This window comes from Rhinatrema bivittatum, chromosome 8 (assembly GCF_901001135.1).
Source record: "Rhinatrema bivittatum chromosome 8, aRhiBiv1.1, whole genome shotgun sequence".
In the NCBI taxonomy this organism is placed as follows: domain Eukaryota; kingdom Metazoa; phylum Chordata; class Amphibia; order Gymnophiona; family Rhinatrematidae; genus Rhinatrema; species Rhinatrema bivittatum.
The window spans coordinates 194,129,419-194,149,410 of record NC_042622.1 but is presented as its reverse complement, the minus strand read 5'-3'; the positions used below and the strand labels follow the sequence as shown (position 1 = coordinate 194,149,410).

General features: G+C 46.7%; 1 protein-coding gene across 1 annotated transcript in view; it reads right to left on the bottom strand.

The window, feature by feature from the left end:
* TMEM248 (transmembrane protein 248) overlaps nucleotides 1–6,647 on the bottom strand; it is a 77,923-nt gene extending 71,276 nt beyond the window's left edge. The window contains exon 1 of the mRNA XM_029612306.1: nucleotides 6,211–6,647. The gene's annotated coding sequence lies outside the window, so the exon portion shown is untranslated. The remainder of the gene's footprint in view (nucleotides 1–6,210) is intronic.
* Between the last annotated feature and the right edge of the window lie 13,345 nt (nucleotides 6,648–19,992).

Below are 19,992 nucleotides of genomic sequence, written 5' to 3'. Positions count from 1 at the left end.
TCCAACCAACAGCAGCCACCGATTCTGCAGCAGCAGCAGTGCACCACTACGTGTGTGTGTGTGTGTGTGTGTGTGTGCCACTACTTGCACCCTGCCAACAGGCAACAAGGACCAGGATTTAGCCAGTCAGGTCACCTGGTGCCAGCCCTGAGCATAAAAGTAAATAATTAAACTATCCTAGAGAACAAGAATGGGCAACAGGCAGCCTGTGTGTCTCTATGTAGGTAAATGATTTAACTGTACAATCAAGTACTCTGCAAATGAATGTTTATTATTTGATAAATTGCCTTTGACAGACAATAAAGGTGATGTACAAAAAAAAAAAAAAAGATTAAAACAGAAAGAGAAAGCACAACAGAATAAAACAAAAACAAAGTAACAATAAAGCAGTATGTTTTATTTAAAAATAACTAACAGGGTGCAAGGGCCTTAACTTTCTACTGCAGAAATTGCCAATTGCATCAAAACATGAGACTTCCAACCTCTAAAGAAAGAGACAAAGTTGATAAGTTTTAGCTTTTTATTTTTGGGGGGGGAGAGAGAGGGGTGGGAGTTTGGCCCACCACCAGCTTCCTCCTGCTACTTTAGGTTGACAGGACAACCAGAATTAGCCTCCATTGGACTATGGCATCTTAAGCTTTCATTCGCAACTATGTGGGGTGGGGGGGGGGGGGGAGCACAGATCCCTTATTTTACATCCCCTCAGCCACCAACGTGATAGTTTCTTGGCAGGAGCCTCAAACCAGGTCTCTCTACAAACCGGCTAATATGAACGCCTCTGCAACATCCTTAGCCCCGGCCAGTGCAGGGAGCAGAAGCCTGGCCTGGGGGATCAAAATCACATCTTCCACACGGTAGCGCACGTACTTCCGCTAAACCGGCTTAGGTTTGCTTTCAAACAGAGAATTTGCCATTTGCCGGAAGCCAGAGAAATGTATTGCCCATGAGTGTGCTAATTTCTGAAGCACTCAGCCAATCAAAACACAGCATTCAAATTACACGGTTTACTCTTCTAATTACTTGCGTCCTGCTGTCAATGCATAAACAATCCTAGTCAGGATGAAGCACATGCGTGTTCAAGCTGCCTGGGTTTCCAAACATAACCTGCTCGCTGGCTGAACTGGGGGCAGCGCTATGCACTGCCAGGCAAGGACCTGGCTTTGCATGCTGGCACAGGTCTTTCACTTAAAGGATACCCTTTAACTTGTTCGATACACTGCTGATGTACCTACTGGTGCACCAAAGGGAAAGTGAATTAGAGAGACAAAAAATATCCTTGACATCCATACTAGTTGGCTCTAAAAGACAAAAAGTAACCCAGCATCCTAAAGCAACTGCTAAGAATAAAGACCAATCTGTTGGGAAGTACCTCAAGCACTCAGGATGTGAAGATTCACATGCTCTTGGAAAGTGAGAACTGGCTTAGCTATAATCAACAGAAAATAATGGTGCCTGGGGTGATTAAACTTCAAACAAACCAGCAAAATTATATTAGCACGTTGGCTACTAGCTAAATGTTAAGGATATCCACCTGGATAAAAAAAAAAAAAAAAAGATGGATGAATAAAGTCTAACAGTATTGGTGTAGATTAAGCCCAGGAAGACAGAATAAAATAGGCAACAGTCTTACAAAAAGAGCATAAAAAATGCCCACTGATAGGTTTATGCACTGAATCTTTCAAGGACTCAGCTCAAAGCAGATCCAGCAATAGTAGGTATAACGTTTTAAAATATCATTACTCAAACAAGATTTAACAGTAGCCTGAAAATACATTTTTAATTTTCAAAATACTGTATCAACAGTGCATCACAAAGGATGGTCTTAAAGGCTTTAGAAAGATGTATTAGAAGCTGAAGGTTGTATGCCATGCACACAGGATGCAAGGCAAAATCTCAACATTACCCGCAGCTGCAAAGAATGGCTTTACATGTGACATGACTGATTCAAGCCTTTCTGGTATATAATATCCTTCTAAGCTGTCCCGCAAAAAAATAAGACATCAAACCATTGGTAAATAAAAAAAAAAAAAAAAAGTACCTTAACTAGTAAGTCAAACATTGAAAGAGCATCATGTATTCAGTTTGTAGTCATTTCTACCTAAAATTAAATCTCTCAAGTTACCAAGTCTAGTATCACTAAAAGATAGTTTTGCCCAAGGTTTTAAAATGTCTCCATGCCTTACTCACTAGGGATGAAATGCACTCATGTGCTTCCACATCCCTTCCCCATCATTTGCATGGGATAGGGGGTGGCAGTAAGGATGAAGGTGGTGGGAGTACATAATGCGTGCATTTTCTCCCTGGAGAAAGCACAGCCCCCACCCTCTCTCTCCCCTCCATACCTACCACACTGAGGTGCAGACCTCTCTACCCCCCTCCTCTCGGGTGTTTCTCTCTCCTCCAATCCCCTTACCACGTCTCTCCCAGGCCCCAAGACACTTCCTGCTTCTCTTCTCCCCTGGGGTGTGGGGTTCCTGCTCCCGTGCTTCTTGCTCCTCTTCAGAAGTTGCAGGTTCTGCAATTTGGTTCCTTAGCACAGTGGTTCTCAACAGGTGCATCGCACACCCAACAGAAGGCTGCTCTTTCCTCATCAGTCTGGGCAGGAGTTGGCTGACTTCTCCTTTATTGGGTAAGACAGGAAGCTGCTCTTGCTTCCTTCTCTTCCTGGCCAGTGGGATGTTGTTCCCTCCTCCTTCACCCAGATCAGAGCGCAATATCACCAACTCCTGTTCATATGGGCCCGGCAGGACACCAACTTTATCTTCCTCTGCCTGGCCTGGCAGTGAGGCTGCTGATGCTCTCTTTACCCCATGGGGGCCTGGACATGAAAGCAGGAGAATGCGGCAGAGAGCTGCCTGCTCTATAGATCCACTGCTGACTTCCGCTGCTGCTGCCTCATCTTCTTCCTCTCCTCTATGCTTCTTGCCCTCATCTGCTGCTGGTAAAGCAGGAGGGAATCTCTGGATTGGACCGAAGGCTTATGCTGGCTGGGAGCCAGGAAGAGAGGGAAATGTGCTGGGCAGAAAGGCCTTGAGAGATAGGGAGAGGTGGAAGGAGGGGCTGGGGCTGCTGGCCAGGGAGGAGAAATGGAAGTGGAGGGAGAGATGGAGGGGTGCTGTCTGCTGGGTTGGAGAAAGGGGCGGTCAGGTGATGCTGAGCAAGAAGAGGTGAGAAAGAGGTGGACAGAGGTATGCTGGGGAGGGAAGAGGATGTCGGAAATGTTGGGCAGGGACATGAGCATGTGAAGGGACGACTGAGTAGTTGGGAGAAGTGAGGGGTGATGGGGGCATGGAGGGGAGAGACTGGGTACAAAAGCCATTATATGTCAGAAGAAATGCATATTCTCAAAACTATCTTTGAACTTTGCTTAGTGTAGGAGGAAAACGTATTTGTTTCTAGTTCTCCAGTTTTGCACTGCATGCAGGTCTTCTTGGGCTTTCCATTCCAATTTTTGTTTCTGCATTTATAATTTGTGGTATTTTATTCTACATTAGGTGAAGATAGGTCTGTCTGTATTCTGTATGTGTGTGACTGAGATGAGATACTTTACTAGCAAGTAGGGATTTGTATCAGTCATTTGTTGTATTTTCTCAATATGATATTGCACTGGTGGTGAACTGCTGCCTTTTTCATGGGTAGGGCTATTGCTGTTTCATTTCTTGGAGTTAGTGCTGCTTCAGTATGCCAAGTTTGATAAGCATGTACAGAGTAGGGTTTGTTTGTATTATTTTACAATGCACCTGGTAGTAGAGGGAGCTTATGATGCTGTTATTGAGATGAGACCAGACTCTGAATATCATTTTTTGTATGGTGAGTGGTACAGGGAAATGTCTTAGTTCTGGCTCTGCACCCATTGTTAGGAGGTGGGGGGGACGGGGGGACTCCTGTGGATGCAGAGTTTGTGTTTATATTTAGTCCCACGATGGTCATGTGTTCAGTGTGTCAAGCACATGAGCGTCATCTCTCAGGTGTGTCTTGATAGAAAAAAGGCTGAGAACCACTGCCTTTGTACACCTCATGCTCTTTGGAGATGGGGCATTTCCCCTGGCCAGACAACTATGCTGCCATTTTTAGTAAGTGCTGCTTCCTGTTGGCAGGATGTTTCATGCATCCCTGCTCTGCTGCTTCCTTTCAGCAACAGCATTTGACGGTTCTCAACGGCAATGAAAAATCATCTCACCTGACGTGACCATATTTTTCATTCTCTTGTTTTGTCAGTATATTAGCTGCCTATACATAAGCATCCTGGCACAAAAGATCTACTGGGGAGCCTCATTTACCCAAAGAGGATCATGAGGTTGTGTAAAGACTGCATTTGCCTAGCATCTGCCTTCATGTTTCTATGTTAATGGGTACATAAAGGCTTCAATTATCTGGTTGGTGGCTATGCAAAGACTAAGGTAGTCTCTTATTTAGTTGGCAGCCTAGTAAATGACAGTATGCACAACAAATACCAGAGTCCATATCTGGCCATCTTGTAAATAACAATTAAAATTATTGCAAAGTCCCATCTGCCAGAAGTGTACAGGAACTTCTACAAATCCTGTCTGGACAAGTAATTATTTTCTGCTGTAATTATTGTACTAAAATGCTTACAAATACTTCAAGCATCTACACAGTACTATAACCTACTTTATTTTTCGGTTTTAAGCATATTATATTAAAGAATGATATGCCAATACAAAATTGCCAGCACTTCATACAAGGGAATACATATTTAAATTATTTTTAAAAAAAACCACAATCAGTTACACATCACTCCGCTAAACTTTAAACCTTAAAATGGATAACTAAGTACTTATGTTTTTAGCTTTCTGGGCCATGTTCATTTTACTAGTTAACACATTTTTTCATGTTCAATGACTGAAAAACAAATAATGGGCTTGGCTGATGGAGCACCTTGTTATGTTCATGGAGGGAAAAAAATGAATAATCCAAGGCATTTTCTCCTCTAGAATCAGATGCATCAGGCACTCTTCAATAGCAGGAAATACTTTGTTACCTAGGAGTTACATTATGTTCCAAATGATAGTTTAAAACATCTTAAGTATTAAGAACACAGCCAAAGAGAAATTCTAAATTAGAAATCAGCTACAGGAGTCTGGTGTATGCAGCCCCAGGATGCACTGTCTGAAAATAGATATAAAGGCTTTATTTATGTAAGTTATGAGTTTTGAAAGAAACAAATGAGTTTTTGGAAATGAAAAAGCAACATCTGGAAGTTACTCAAGCTCCACAGTGCAAAGCTAAAACTACTGCATTGAACCTGTCAACATAATGTATGTGCTCTGGGTTTCTTTTACTGCATTGGTTCTGCATACAGTAACCGATAAGTTCATTAGCTACAATCATTTTGGAGACCAGACAGAGTGCTGTAAAAGTCATTTTTTAAACTTTCTACAACACTGCTTTGGGGAAATGCAAATATTGAACATGAAACCAGAGAGAGACCATGAAATTGCCCATTTTGTTTTTAGACTGGGGTGCATCTTTATTAAAGACATGGTTACTAGTTCTGGCAGTATCTTCCATGTATATCGGTCTTTTGTAACTACAAAACATTTTTTACACGGTCTTCACCGTCATATTGATGTAGCTCATTTAAACATTACACATTGTGACAGCTTTTGAGTAATGCTGCTCTAAGTGCATGTGAAGTGATGGGAAGTTTTGGGGTAATCTCCTGGCATTATCTTTGCTTCCTGGCTGTCTATGATCCCCTTTATTTTCCAATCTTCTACTACTATTCCGCCCCTGGTAGCCCCCATGCACCTGCCATTCTTTCCTTAAAACAAAACCTGCATCCTCTTTATTCCTGGGGCTAACGTCCTTTCCAGTTTCAACCCATGACCCACGCATCTCGGAACTTCCTTATCACTGGAAAATGGTGTCCACATACCTGGATGACTCCTGAATAACTACATGACCTGCCCTCACCTACCTCAGAAAGGCACAGCTTTAGATCCTGAAGTCTGATCCCTCCCCCGAGTCAGGGAAAAATGCACACGCTAAATACACAGAAAGGGAGACTAAAAGGGAATTTAGCGACCCCCCGGTCCTTCCTGGTGCACTGTCACAGCCCCCCTTCCCCTCGCTTCCTCTGCTCATCCACGCCACACACGCGGCCTGCCAGCAAGGAGCCTTCACACCGTAGCAGAACGAGCTGGCGGAGTCGAGAAACCCCAAGCTACCCCGGCCAGCGCACAGTACCTGCGTCAGGCGGGCTCCGGGAGGTGCTTCCTCTGGCGCTCGGGCGTCCCGCAGCGGAGTTTCCTGCTTTCAGCGGCCTGTCTCCGGGCCCGCACCTCGAGCCATGGCGGGGCGCAAAGGCGGTACGTGAGCCCCGGGCCCGCTGGGTGGGGTAGAGGGGGGGGATTAGAGCCGCTCTGCTTGACAGAAAAGGATCAGCGTTCCGGCCTGGGACATTCTCCTGTCACGAGCTGATGGGGGGAGGGGGGAGATCCTCCGGTTTCAGTCTATGCGCGCGCTCTCTCCGCTGACCAGCCGCCGCCTTCTCGTCCTACTTTTGCTTTCCTCGCGCCCGCGGCCAGACCCCGTTCCTTCCGGGGGAAAGTTGGGGGTGGAGGGGGGGGAAGCACCAGCAGCCGGAAATCCGCAGGACGACGGCGGCGCGCTCGGGACAAACCTTCTGCAAACGAGTTCTCCCCCCTCTCTCATCATTGGGGAGTGGGCGGAGTTACGTTGCCCAGGCTCTGGCTGCCTTACTTCGGGGCAGTTTGATGGACTCCTGTTTTGACTCCTTCACCAGCTTGCATACAACTTGGGGAGGGACGTATTAAGCTGTTTCCCCAAGAGACAAAACATTTTAACCTTTAAGAACTTCGCACTGTTAGGGAAAGCGGAATGCATGCTAGGGGAGTTTAAGACCGGGACTGGACTAACCTTTTCTTTGTGGAGTTAGTCGGCATTCCTAAAACTGGGCCGTATCATAGAAAACGCAGATTTTACGTTTCCATCTCGTCTTCCTTACAAATCTTCCGTTACCAACAGTTTATTTTGGAAGGACAGTCTTTCGCATTTAGCCTCCAAATGATCATTTTTTGCCTTTTTTTTTTCCTATACACCAGCGTATTCCATCAAGGGGTTGACATGTCTCTCCTGCCAAAGCCACGTCCTTCAGAGCGTTCACTTTTTAAGGCAACCCCTTCCGAAAGGTGAAAAGCTGCTTCTTGGAAGTAGTGTGCTAAGAAACAAGAATGGAGAATGTAGAACAACCTGGAATAGATTTTTTTTTCAGCAAAGGCAATACCTGTAGTCCAGTGGATTACACGTAAAAGATCTAATTTTGCATGTTACAAAAAAAAGTTCCTAAACCATATTATTTATAACTATTCTTTTGCGTTCCAGGCGTGTTTCCATGAAAAATACACACACAAACCCTTGAAAACGTTTGCACAAACTGTTTGAAAGATTGCCAATGAATGTTTTTTGTCAACTGAAACTTCTTTCTTATACAATGGCCGTTTCACTTGAAACTGGTGTTGGCATTAAGTATTGAAAAGAATGGGCTCAAAGAAAACACTAATGTGTCTCAGCAGCACCTTTGGGAAATAGCAATAGGTCACATTGGAAAAATCTAGTCCATCCACACAGCAGGAGTCAAACAACCTTAATGACAGTTTTAATAAAAAACAATGCAGCTAATACTTCTCTAGATACAGGAGGTTTCTATATGCATCAAGTACTTTCAGCTTAATATATAGATATTATACTGTATTATATTTTATTAATTTAAATCACTTTGGGTCCCAATTCTTGGGGAGTAATTAAGTATATATCTAAGACTAGAAGAGATTATTTTATCCCAACTCATTTATTGTACATTACACTGTAGTTCAAGATGCAGGTGTTTTTCTCAGGCCTAGATTTAGGAATAGGCAACAGGTAATTGTCTAGGGCAGCAAAGAGCCAGGTGAAAGAGAAGCCAGCTTCTGCTTGCTGTAATGCCATATGGCAGCACAGCTTCAACATTACACTCATTGTGTTGCCCATAAGGAGTGCGATGCCAATCTACTACTTATTTCTTCTTATCAATTCTACAGCGCTACACAACATTAATCCAGCCCTGTTTTTCTACTTATTTCGATGTAGATAAAATGCATAAGGGTCAACACACACATTGTAGGTGAGACCTTTTTATTGGATTAACATAGTCTGGAACTAGTTCTCCAGAACTGTTAGAGGAGTGGACCCTTGATCCGAGGTGGAATTGGCACTGCCTGTGAGAGAGGCCCCCACCGTCGGTAGGTGAGGCCGGATGGGAAGCAGAGGCCACATTCCCTGCCGGTTGAGCCGTTGGGTCCCGCAGCTGGCTGGACTCTGGTAGGCCTTGCGTGGATAATCCTGGGGGCGAGATGGCCAGGTGAGAAGGCAAAGACCAGCAATACTCGAGGTCAGGTCCATAGAAAACATAGAAATGACGGCAGAAGACGACCAAACGGTCCATCCAGTCCTGCCCAGCAAGTTTTGCACTTTTTTTTTCTCATACTTATGTTACTCTTGGCTCTTAGTAACCTTTTTGGTTCTATTTCCCTTCCACCCCCACATTAATGAGAAATCACAGTTGGAACTGCATCTAAGTGAAATATCTAGCCCAATTTGTTAGGGTAGCAACCGCTGCAATAAGCAAGCCACAACCCACGCCCACCTGCCCACCCAGACCAAATAATTCAGTCCTTGTTGGTTGTTGTCTGTATATAGATCCACCTTTCTTCATTCCCCTGCCGTTGAAAGCAAGAGCTATGCTGGATATGCATTGAAAGTGAAGTATCAGGCTTATTTGGTTTGGGGGTAGTAGCCACTGTAACAAGCAAGCTACTCTCCGCTTTTTTTGTGATGCAAATCCTTTTTCCACATTTCCCTCTTGCCGTTGAAGCTTAGAGCAATGTTGGAGTCACATTAACTGTGTGCATGTTTATTGAATAAGGGTATTATCTCCAGGAAGTAGCCGTCATTCCCGCGAGCTACCCACTCTTCATTCACGTCCTCTAGACTTTATGGATCCACAGTGTTTATCCCACGCCCCTTTGAAGTCCTTCACAGTTCTGGTCTTCACCACTTCCTCTGGAAGGGCATTCCAGGCATCCACCACCCTCTCCGTGAAGAAATACTTTCTGACATTGGTTCTGAGTCTTCCTCCCTGGGCCTTCAAATCGTGACCCCTGGTTCTGCTGATTTTTTTCCGACGGAAAAGGTTTGTTGTTGTCTTTGGATCATTAAAACCTTTCAAGTATCTGAAAGTCTGTATCATATCACCTCTGCTCCTCCTTTCCTCCAGGGTGTACATATTTAGATTCTTCAATCTCTCCTCATAAGTCATTCGATGAAGACCCTCCACCTTTTTGGTCACCCTTCTCTGAACTGCCTCCATCTTGTCTGTCTCTTTTGGAGATACGGTCCTCCAGAACTGAACACAGTACTCCAGGTGAGGCCTTACCAAGGACCTGTACAAGGAGATAATCACTTCCCTTTTCTTACTCGATATTCATCTATGCTGCCCAGCATCTTCTGTTGGCTTTATGCTATCACCTTGTCACATAGTGTCTAATGATCTGAAGTCGGCGAAACAATCACCCCAAGGTCTCTCTCCTGCTCCGTGCACATCAGCCTTCCTCCCCACCCCCCCCCCCCCACCCCCCAATCGAATACAGTTCATTCGGATTTCCACTCCCCATATACATGACTCTGCACTTCTTGGCATTGAATCTCAGCTGCCATATCTTCGACCACTTTTCCAGCTTCCTTAAATCCTGTCTCCTTCTCTCCACTCCTTCCGGCGTGTCCACTCTGTTGCAGATCTTAGTGTCATCCGCAGAAAGACAAACCTTACCTTCTATCCCGTCCACAATGTCGCTCACAAGATATTGAACAGGACCGTCCCCAACACCGATCCTTGCGGTACACCACTTAAAACCGCTCTCCTCTTCAGAGAGAGTTCCATTTACCATCACACATTGTCTTCTATCCGTCAACCAGTTTGCAATCCAGGTCACCACCTCGGCACTCACTCCTAAGCTTCTCATTTTATACACCAGTCTCCTGTGCGGGACTGTATCAAAAGCTTTGCTGAAATCCAAGTAGATGACATTGCGTGTTCTTCCTTGATCCAATTCCTTGGTTACCCAGTCCAAAAATTCTATCAGATTTGTCTGACAGGATCTTCCCATGGTGAATCCATGCTGCCTCTGATCCGCAATTCTCCCGACTGTAGATAGTTCATTATTCTCTCTTTCAACAGTGACTCCATTACTTTTCCCACCACCGAGGTGAGACTAACTGGTCTGTAATTACCAGCCTCTTCTCTGTTTCCACTCTTGTGAAGCGGGATCACCACCGCTCTTCTCCAGTCACTCTGCACCACTCCCGTTTCTAGGGATCTATTGAACAGGTCACACAGTGGACCTGCCAGCACATATCTGAGCTCCCTCAGTATCCTGGGATGAACCTCATCAGGGCCCCATGCTTTGTCCACTTTCAGTTTCCTCAGCTCTTCCCATACATTCTCTACTGTAAATGAGTTTACATCTACTCCATTCCCTCTACAGGTCGATAACGTACAGTGTGCTCCGACGGAGCGCACTGTGCCTGCTCTTGAAACACGCGTTTTCCCTTACCCCTTATTCAGTAAGGGGAGGAAAATGCGTGTCCAACCCCCCGGCACCTAATAGCACCCTCAACATGCAAATGCATGTTAGAAGACCCTATTAGGTATGCGCGCCGCGATTCCGAAAGAAAATGTGCAGGCAAGCCGCCATTTTACTTTCAGAAATTAGCGCCGACCCAAAGGTCGGCGCTAATTCTTCCAGCACCGTGAAAGTGCACATAAAAGGAGTAAAAACTGCTTTTCTGTGCACCCTCTGACTTAATGTCATGGCGATATTAGTCGGAGGTCCCGAAGAGTAAAAAAAAATAAAATTTGAATTTGGCCCGCGGCTGTCGGGGACCGAAAACCGGACGCTCAATTTTGCCGGTGTCCGGTTCCGAGCCCATGGCTGTCAGCAGGCTCGAGAACCGATGCTGGCAAAATTGAGCGTCGGCTGTCAAACTCGCTGACAGCCGCCCGCTCCTGTCCAAAAAGTCCCTAGCGCCTCTTTTTACCGCCAGCCTCCTAATTAAATAAATTAACTTACTGTATCGCGCGCACAGGACACTCTCCTGTGCCCGCGCCGGGAGAGTGGGCGCTTGCCCGCTCTCACTGTATCGACCCGCTAGTTTGTTAACTAGCATGGTTCTTCTCCAGGGTCTTCTTTATTGAACACAGAACTGAAGTATTTGTTTAATATTTCTGCCGTTTCTTCTTCGTCTTCTCTCCACTCATTGATCCTTTTCACCTTTCAATTTCCACTATACCACTTTGAACTTTTTTCCTTTCACTGATGTATCTGAAAAAATGTTTTGTCACCCTCTCTTAATCTCTTTGGCATACTTCATCTCTTCCAGCTTGACTTTTTGCGTCTTGATTAATTTCTTTGTCTCCTTCAGTCTACCAGATATTCTCTTTGTGCTCCTCCCTTTGGGATCCTTTGTATTTCTTGAACGCTGTTCTTTAGCCTTTATTTTGGCAGAACCAGATAGGTTTCATTTTTCTTGTGCTTTTCTTTACTTTTCTAACATATAGATTAGTTGCCTTGGATTAGTCCAGGCAGAAGGTCCAAAGGCCAAGGGTCCTGGCCGAGGGAAGGAGCAGCAGGAAGGCTGGAACTCAGGAAGGCAAGAATGCAGGTTCTCCGGACCACAACTCAAGAAGAGCAGTGGGATCCATTTCCAGAGCTTCCCTTAAATAGAAGGAAGTTGATGACATCATCAGTAAGGGCTGCAGGGATTTCCAGCCGTGGACCCTTTAATCTTCAGGAGAGACACATGCCTAGGGGGGCACCCAGCGCAGAAGGGAGGCTTCGTCATCTCAGGTGCGGCCATGGGCGGCATTTGTTAGGTGACTCAGCCTGGGGAGGGCTGGTGCATCAGTGGGAGAGCTGGGAGGCGGTAGCGCTATGCGGCTTCTGCTTCCTGCTGCGGTCAGGGAGTGTTGCGTCTGTTGGTCTTCGACGGCTTCGCCCCGCCTACCTCTCTCTACTCTCGGCTCTTCCCACTCACCTTGGACTGATGGCCGTGGCGGCGTCTGCTTGCCATTCTCTCCGGCGTCCCCGGACCGGCTTTGGTGCTGCCTCCCACCATTCTCCTTCAAGGCACCTCTAGGGCGCACGCGCACGCCGCCCTCATCTTTAACTCTACATTGGTGCGAACCTCAGGGGCGTCCCCTTGTTCTGACTTCACGACTTCTGGGTATATCTGCCTACAGTATTTGCTAGCTCATTGAGTTAGCAACAGGATTCGTACGGATGGGATTCGCTCTCCGTTCCTAACCTACTCTGCCACTCCAGCGCTATCTGGAAGTCGTACTACCCTTCGGGGTCACTAATGGGGTACCCGCTCCTTGGGGGGCCCTCTGCTGCTTCTTTCAGGTGCTATCAGGAATCCAGTACTTGCTCCTCGAGGGCCCATGTTCCCTGTGTCGCTGCCTGCAACCTCTACCCTTCTACTTGGAAGAACTAACTTACAGTTACCATCAGTGAGTACAGAAACCAACTCTCTCCACCGTACTGCTTCACTGGAATCAGGTACTCGCTCCTTGAGGGCCTGCTCTCTGCTCCGGTGCCAGACCTCTCGTCTAGTGGAATCTCTGTTACTGCTAAGTGAGTACAACGCTACCGAGTCTCTTGCTCTAAGGAATCAGGTACTCGCTTCTCGAGGGCCTGCTCTCCCTATCTCGAGCTTCTCCTATTTCTACATGGGGACTCTGAATGTTAATCTTATTGTGTGCTCATAACTCTGTCTCTTTCCACTACAGCACTGCCTTGCAGAGTATCCACTGTTCCAGCGTTCTGTGTGAGACGCGCCCAGCCAGGCTCTACAACCACTACTCACTACTGCCACCTCTGGTGGTCACTTAAACTGTCTAATAAAAGATTCAAATCTGTGTTTGTCTGTCCGGAGTCTAGCATGACACCGTGGTCCCTCACGGGACTGCCCCCCGTGGGTGTGGTCAGCTGCCACAGTGTCCAAGGATCCACCCAAACACCATTAACCATAACAGGGAGCCCGGATCCGCCTCGGCAGGCAGGCGGAAGGAGAGTGCAGCAGGCTCTGGGGCCTTGAGGTTGACAAAGATAACAGTACTCCCTTCCTAAGCCCCCCTCCTGGGGGTGTCGGTTTCTTGGGTAAGTAGCATGAAATTGCCTGATCAATTTTTGTCAGAATGTTGGAGACTGGCTCCCAAGAATTCTCCTCAGGCCCGTATCCTTCCTAGGAGAGGAGGTATTCCCATCTACGGCCTCATCTTCGGACGTCCAGGACCTCGTGCACCTGATAAGTAGTGTCACTCTCTGAGGTGAGTTGTAGTGGCTCAGGGATCTTCTGAGAGAGCCAGGAGAGGATCAAAGACTTGAGAAGGGACACATGGAAGATGTTATGAATTCCCAGTGAAGGAGGGAGGTGCAGCTGATACGTCACTGGCCCCATTTGCTTAATGATGGAAAATGGGCCGATATATCGAGGTGCCAGAAGCTGGAATGGAAGCCTGAATCAGATGTTGAGCCACACCTAGTCACTGGGCTTAAACTGGGGTGCTAGTCTACGGTGGGCAGCCGTGGATCTTTTAGCCCAACTTGCTGCTTCCTGCAACAGCCTGGTGGTGTGGGTCCAGAGATTGTGTAATTCGTCCGCAGTTGCTTGGGCTGCTGGAAATGGGACTGAGAGAGGTATTCACAACCGGTGGAGGCGCTGACATGGGAGTTGTGGTAGAATTCCACCCACGGTAGAAGATGGGACCAATTGTTTTGTTGATCGTTAGCATAGGCTCGTAGGAAGGTCTTTAGAAACTGGTTAGTTCGCTCTGGCTGTCCGTTGGCTTGTGGGTGATAGGCAGTGGTCAGGTCCAACGTTATGTTAAACTTCTTACAAAGCAATCGCCAATACCAGACCATGAACTGTGGTCCCCTTCAGAAATTACATGTTTGGGGAGCCCATGGAGGCGGTGTTAGTGTTTGAGGTAGTTGTGGGTGGATCCTTGGGCTGGTAGCAGATGACCACGCCCCCGGGGAAAGATTCCGAGAGAGCCCACCGGTCAGGCTCAGAGTATGGAGACAGACACACACTAGTTCTTTTATTAAACAGTATATTGAACCAGCAGAGGTGGCAGTAGTGAGCTGAATTGCCCGTCTGGGCTGTAGTCCCTCAGATACTGGAACAGCAATCCTGGAGAACTGAGCTGTAGAGAAACTGAATATAGTGAGTAGGCAGGGTATGCAGAGTTCAGGAACAGAACCTTGATGGTAACACTCACACACTAGTCTCTTGGAGGCAGCCCAGGAGCTGGAATGAAGTAGGCCCTCGAGGGGCGAGTACCTGGTTCCAGGGAACGCTCTGAGAGAGAGAGAAAGTAACTCACTGATGTTGTAGGCAGCGATGACTTCCTGGCAGAAGTGGTATTCAGTAGCAAGTCCGGGAACGAGGGCCCTCGAGGAGCGAGTACCGGTTCCAGACTGCGATCTGAAAAGCAAAAGAGAAAGCAAGGCCCCCGAGGAGCGGGTACCCCTGGTAAGTCCGAGGAGGCAGAGTAGCTTAGGTAGTGTAACCCATCCCCTTGCTAACTCGATCTGTTAGCGATTTCAGAGACCTTAAATATCCGGTGCGGATGACATCATCTCAGGGGGATGTCCCTGAAGTTCGCGCCACTGCTGGTACTTCAGTTGGGGCCGCACTGCGCGCGCACCCTTAGGCACTCGGTACTGATAGTGCTTGGGGCCTACCAGAAATCTCAGGAACCTGTGATGAGATGGAGTTATCGCAATATGTGTGCACCAAGGACTGCCAATATTGTGTGGAACAGTGTCGATGGCAGTGGTGATGTTGCTCGGCCCGATCATTGTCCAGCATCGAGAAGGATAGCACCAATGTGCTAGATGGCGTCGGTGGCGGACGGTCACCGTGTCGGTGACGATGCATGCCATGGTGCTCGGCCTGGTCTTTCCCCAGTGCCGAGATGGATGCTCTCGCTGTCTTGGATGGCAACTGATGACGGACTGTCAGCATGCCTGCACTGCTCCTGGCACTATGTAGTGTTGTATGCTAATACGGGGTTTTAATAAGAACCCAATGCATGGAGCACTGTGTTCAGGCGAGGGCATTACATGGCGGTGCTATGTCTATATTGACGGTGTTGATGGCAGCCGAAGCGGCCTCGAGGGTATCGTCAAAAATATATATGAAAAAATGTCGATGACTTGGCCAGAGAAATAAGTGACATAAGCACTGATGGCATTGGCGTAGGTATCTATGGGAACGATGTGGCATCGATGCCCATCGATGGAATGAACCTGGGCATCGATGGCATCAATAAAATAAAGGATGGCATCGATGGAAATGACCCTGGCATCGATGGAAGTGCCCCAGGCAACTGTGGCATCGACCTGGGCATGGATGGCACCGACAAGACAAGGTGTACGTTGATGGCTTCCATCCGAGCAATGATGGCACCGATGAAACCCAAGGAAAAATCAGTGCCATGAATAAAAAACATGGATGGCACTGATAGAAACTATGCAGGGACCGATGGCATCAGTGTACCGCGGGGGAGGGGTACCGATGGCATCTAAGAATCCAGGACGGTCTGAAGGGGGTAGCGATGGGGCATCGACTGCGTGAGGGTACCGAGGAATCGAAGGACCTGAATAGACAGGGGCCCTGGCGGCAACGGAAACCGTGGAAGTCTCTATCCCACTAGCGCTAATAACCAGGCAGAGTGTCATAGAGGGACACTCGCAGACTATGTGTGGCTAACTGAAAACATACCCTGTTTCCCCGAAAATAAGACAGTGTCTTATATTAATTTTTGCTACCAAAGATGCACCAGGCCTTATTTTCAGGGGATGTCTTATTTTTCCATGAAGAAGAATTCACATACCAGTATATTGTTGAACAAAAAAATGAACTCGCTCCTCGAGGGCCTGCTCTCCCTGCCTCGGTGCCTGTATTCAACTACTTCTGCCTGCTGGGATCATTTTTAACTTGCTTCCTTTTCTCCATTGGGAAAAACTGAAAGGTGGAGGCTGCTGCTGACTCAAACCTAGAAAATGACCACTGATGTTACTGAATCCTGAGAGAACGGGGCGTTGAGCACATTGTCCATTTCCATCCATTCTTCTCCATTCATTTGTTGATCTTTGAGAGAATGCAAAAGAAAGGAAACTCAGACTAATCTGATTAATTTGATTCCTTCCTTCTTATAGCAATTTGTATGAGATTTTATTAATCTAGATGTCCAATTATATCACCAATATATAGGGCAGTTGCTGAACAAAACAAAGCTTGCATTCTCTTCCCTTTTGGGCTTGCGTGCTCACAGAATCACAGATTGACTGAAAAAGAAGAGTGACGCTCTTTATACAGTAATTTTAAAAATGCAAGCTGCGTCTACGGTAAGAAGCGTCCGTGAAGGGTTAGGCCCGTGCAACCCATTTTACTGTATAGAGCGCTATACAGTATCCTGGGTGTGCTGCCTAACGCTTCACGGACACACTGGTACCGGTATCTGTCATTTCAAATGACAGGTACCAGGAAGTGGACGGTTCTCCTACGCTCGGGGATTGCCAGTCCTCTCTCCTCTCCTCCCGAAGCAAGGCGCGAAAAGCAGCCTTGCTCCGGGAGGAGGGGAGAGGACTGGCAGTGTAAAGCAACGAAGTGACTTACTTTTTTCACAGCTCTCCTCCGGAGACTGACATCGACGGACATGATCGCGGCTCCCCTCCCTCCCGGAGGCGAAGATAGATGCCTGTACGGGAGAAAGCGGCCCCTGTACGTGTGATTGGGCCGCTCAATGCGTGACATCACATGCCGTGACCAAACGTCGTGACGTCACGCATTGAGCGAGCGGCCAATCGCACGCACAGGGGCCGCTTTCGTCCGTGCAGGCATCCATCTTCGCCGGGAGGCAGGGGAGCCGCGATCTGTCTCTGGAGGAGGGCTGTGAAAAAAGTAAGTCACTTCGGTGCTTTACCGTACGCTGCCAGTCCTCTCCCCTCCTCCCGGAGCAAGGCTGCTTTTTGCGCCTTGCTTCGGGAGAAGGGGAGAGGACTGGCAATCCCGAGCGTAGGATTGCCCGTCCTCTCTCCCCTCTCTCTCTTGCAACTTTTTTTTTTCGCTTTTTTTTTTTTTGCTTTTTCGCTTTTTTTGCGCTTTCGTTGCTTCGGGAGGAGGGGAGAGGACTGGGGCTGCCCCGGAGACCAGCACCCATGGACATGGCCAGGGCAGGTGAGCGGGGGCTGGGGGAAAGTTTGCCGCCTACCCTTACCCCTGCCTCTAACACAGGGGTAAGGGTAGACGGTAAGTTAGCAGGTTAAATGCGTGGCAAAATGGCAGGGGAGCGTGTTACTGTATGGGAGGGAATACCGTAGCTAATTCGATCGTTTACATGAATTATGTGCTAGGTCTTACTTTCGGGGGAGGTCTTATATTTAGCAATTTGGCAAAACCTCTACGAGGTCTTATTTTCGGGGAAACACGGTAGGGAGAGGGAAGGCCGCAGTCTGTTGGCAGGTCAGGGAGGTGACAGGAACCGACCGAAAAACAGGGCATAGTACTCACCGAGTGTCGAATAAACGTAAGCAAAGGGAGACCCGTGTAGGGAAAAGTGTTTGTGAAGTAAAAGTTTAAGTGTTTCCGTAAGGAAAAAGTATTAGAATTTCTGCTTACTGCAGAGCGGAAAAAAGAAGACCGAGGGAGACACCTGTGGCTCACAGGGATAACTGCATCCTGAGCACACTCAGTGTGCCAGAAAAGTTTTCCCGTACAGGGCTCCATCCTGTGATGTCACCCATATGTGAGGACTACCATCCTGCTTGTCCTGTGACAATGTATTATACAATGTTACTGGTAGTTAAATGAGTTTGTGTTCCAATTACTGAAGTGACAACTGCATTTGAATATACATATATTTTTTTGTAGTGAGTGGTAAGGGAAAATGTCCTTGTTCTGCTCTGCACTCTTTATTGGGGGAGTTTCTGTGAATTCAGGGTATTGTAGAATGTGAGATATAGGTTTTATATTGGGATTTGTCCCACTCCTATTTAGAAGAATTTTTGATTGATGTTCTTGAATAATTTTAGTAGTAGTTTACTTAGTGGTTGAAACTGACCAGGTTTATTTATTTACAAGGTTCTTCTGTCTAGAGATGCCACTGATACACATGCCCAACATCTTGCAATAATGGTGCAAAATGTTTATAGTGGTGCCTTTTGGTTTATGAGCCTGGGTGTCATGTCTCTGTATATATGGAATTTGATAAACTGGTAGGTGAGGAGAGAGCCGGATTTAAACAGCAACCAAGGGCCCCCAACTTCTATAGTCTGGGGAAACAAATAAGCATGGGGGTAACTTGCTGATGCGGTGGTTACAACCCTTAACCAATAAGCCTGTTACTTTGATGCAACTCTAACATTGCTCTCTGCTTTAACAGCAAGGGGTAGTGGGGAACTGGATTCAAACAGCAACCAAGGGTCCTGACTTTTACAGTTTGGGAAACTGATAAGCATGGGGGTAATCTGCACAGCGCAGCAGATACTATGAGCCATTGGATCCCTATCAAGATCAAACTAACAGGGTGGTTTCCCTGAGACAGGTGATTTTCTTTAAAAATAATAATAATTTTCAAAAAATACCATGTTGGTGGGTGGGGGCTAGGAGGGAAATATGTGCACCAACACTCTCTCCATCTCCCTTTTAGTGATGTGGGTTTGTCTCAAACATCCTCCTTTGCCCTTCCCAATCAGTCTCTCACTGTCTTTGATCCACAGTCCACCCCAACCTGTCCCCCTCTCTCCCTCCACCAGTCCATCCCCACCATGCTTTCTCACCCTTCACCTGACCAGCCCTGCCAGTTACTATGTCTCTATCTTTTCACCAGTCCATCCCCACCAATTTCTCTTTCTCCCTCCACCAGTCAATCCCTGTCAGTTTCTCTCCCCCCCCTTCCCAGTCATTCTCTCTATCCTCCTCAAGTCCATTCCCATCATTCCAGATCCAGCTCTGTGGGTACCTCTAGTTACGACATAATTTACTGAATATGAGTAGATTATTTTTCATATTTACTGCTGTGCTTTGCAAATGAATGTATTCTGTTTATATCAGTAAGCATGAATACATTTTACATATTATGAATGAGTCTAGAGTTAATAGAATTTCTTTATTACATTAGTAACTTTTCTATATATGGCACTAACTTCAAGTAAAAATGAAAGAAGTATGTGGATGTCCACAAACATTTCTGGAACTTGAAAAGGGGTCCATGCTTCCAAAAAAAATGTTGGGATCCCCTGCTGTAAGCCATATGGATGTGGATGCACACACAGCAAAACACAGCATGCACAAGAAATCCTGATATCATTGCATTATAGTGGCTCGTAGTGCACAAATTTGAACTCAACTTCTAAAAAGTTGCACAAAAGAAAAATGTTTCCATGCATAGCCTTCCAAAAATTAGAGGGAACATTGCGACCAACTGGTCGGGTTTTCAAGATATCCCTAATGGCTTTGCATGATACATTTGCATACAATTAAGCCAGTGTACATTGTAACTCATGCATATTCATTAAGAATATCCTCAAAAAAGGCCTGATTGATTGATGGCCCTCAAGGCCCAGAATTATCCACTCCTGCGTAGGGGACAGCTCTGCTTGCCCGATACAGTCCTAGTCCAGAAATAAAGTGACGGATTACGTAAGAGCTTTTGTGGATAAGATGCTCTTGGTCTCAATTCAGAGGAATTCCGATATTTCAAATTAATTTATGAGAAGGAAATCCACTGATGATGGGTGAGCTGAGCTCTGTTGGATGCCAAATTTGAAAAGTGTCTGTTAGAAACACTGAAAATATTAAAAGCGAATTCCATAAGTCTAATAGGAAGATATTTTATTTTCT